Below are 2,179 nucleotides of genomic sequence, written 5' to 3' on the forward strand. Positions count from 1 at the left end.
TGTTTGCTTATATTGTTGTGTTACTTGCTATTTGCATGTGAGCTTACTAAGCATTTATGCTTACTTCCTCCTTTTCATTCCTTGTAGTTTTGACAAGCCAGCTCGGAAATCGGGAACGGTCGGAGGCTCGCTCCCACTATCCGTATACCATCTTGGCATAATGGCTTGTATATTTTGAGTATGGCATGTATAGCATTATAATCATTTTGTATATATCGTCTTATGATATGGTTATTGAGTGGTATGGAAATGCTTGGTAATGATTAGCCATTGGAATGGCTAATCATGATCATATTTGGTGTTATGTATGTCAAATTGCTAGCTAATCCATGGAAACCATGAAATAGGTAAAATTTACCATAAAATAGATTCAGGCAGCAGTAGTGACGTGAATTTGAAAAATCACTAAAAATAGTAGAAATGTAATTAAATAATGAATAAGTTATGGAATCGAAGATTGATGAGTCTATTTTCATATGGAAGAAGCAAAACAGGTATATGAGCTATATTTTATGAGATGTTTAAATTTTTGTGAAATAGGGCCAGAGCGATTTCTAGCTCCCCTGTTCTGACTTTGGAAATTCACCATAAATTTTACAAAGATAATTAGAAGTCATACTTTATATGTAAAGATTCCTTATTGATTCTAGTTTTATTAGAGACAAACGGCATAGTTATTAAAGCTCTGTACAGGGAGATATCTGATTCGTAATACACAGAGGTCAGAGTAGTTGAACCCTGAAACAGGGGAGAGTTTAACTAATAAACTGTACTAATTGGCCGGAGAAAAAATTCTAGAAAAAAATTATTAGATAGATATATGAGTCTAGTTTCATGAAAAATTTACGGAATTGGATTTTGAGTTTCGAAACTCAAGATATGATTTTTAAAGCAACTATGATGCAGTTAGCCAGCTTGTCTGGAAATTTTAAAATGAATTGTATGAGCTGTTTAAGTAATGAATTAAGTCCGTTAACACCTCGTGTTCGACTCCGGAAATGGTCTCGGGTACGAGGCGTTACAACTGGCTTGTTTGTATTTTGATCTACCTCACCTTGACCTTTGCTTACCACAGTTTCTTGCCTCGGTTCTGGTTCAGGCTCAACGACTCCTTCGTCATCTTCAATATTAATTGAGTTGAGTTGTTCCCTTGGGTTAGGTTCAGTATTACTTGGCAAACTACCTTGGGGTCGTTCGGATATTAGTTTGGAAAGCTAGCCTATCTAAGTTTCGAGGCTTTGGATCGACGCTTGTTGATTTTTAAGTGCTGTCTTGGAGTTCTAAAAATGGGTTTCTGACACTGATATAAACTTTGAGAGCATCTCTTCAAGGTTTGGCTTCTTTTCCTGTTGGTAGGGTGGTTGTTGGTAGCCCGGAGGATGTTGTGGTCTTTGATTTCCTTGACCGCCCTACAAGAAATTAGGGTGGTTCCTCCAACCTGCATTATAAGTGTTACTATATGGATTGTTTTGAGGTCGAGGATTATTACCCATGTAGTTTAATTGCTCGTTATCCATGATATGGCCATAAGGTTGGTATTCCGAATGGTTTGTTCCACCGCTACTTGCTTCGCACTGCATTACTGGGTGAACTTGTGAAGAACTAAGAAAACCATCAATCTTTTTATTCAAGAGTTCTACCTGATTAGAGAGCATGGTGACCGAATCGACATCATAAATGCTGGCTGTTTTTGTTGGCTTTGTCCTCATGACTTGCCACTGATAGTTATTCAGTGACATCTCCTCTATAAACTCATAGGCATCTTCCGGTGTTTTATTGTTGATGGTTCCGCCCGCCGTTGCGTCAACCATTTTCTGAGTCGAAGGATTCAGACCATTGTGAAATGTTTGTACTTGGAGCCAAAGCGTAACCTATTGTGAGGGCACCTTCTCAAAAAGCCCTTGTATCTCTCCCATGCATCGTAGAGTGTTTCTAAATCCATCTGTGCAAAAGAAGAGATATCATTACGTAATTTAGTCGTTTTAGCCAGTGGAAATATTTTAGTAAAAATTTTTTGGTCATTTGTTCCCAAGTAGTAATTAACCCTCGTGGTAACGAGTTCAACCACTATTTAGCTTTGTTTCTCAATGAAAGGGAAACAACCGAAGACGTATGGCATCATCAGAAATGCAATTAATTTTAAATGTATCGCATAGTTCTAACAAGTTAGCTAAACAAG

General features: G+C 37.5%; 1 non-coding gene across 1 annotated transcript; it reads left to right on the forward strand.

Moving 5' to 3' along the window:
• The first annotated feature begins 1,869 nt into the window (after nt 1-1,869).
• Nucleotides 1,870-1,975, forward strand: LOC128292189 (small nucleolar RNA R71). The gene has a single exon (XR_008282174.1). It is a non-coding gene; the product is annotated as a small nucleolar RNA R71 (small nucleolar RNA).
• The last annotated feature ends 204 nt before the right edge of the window (nt 1,976-2,179 follow it).

This window comes from Gossypium arboreum, chromosome 4 (assembly GCF_025698485.1).
Source record: "Gossypium arboreum isolate Shixiya-1 chromosome 4, ASM2569848v2, whole genome shotgun sequence".
Lineage (NCBI taxonomy): Eukaryota > Viridiplantae > Streptophyta > Magnoliopsida > Malvales > Malvaceae > Gossypium > Gossypium arboreum.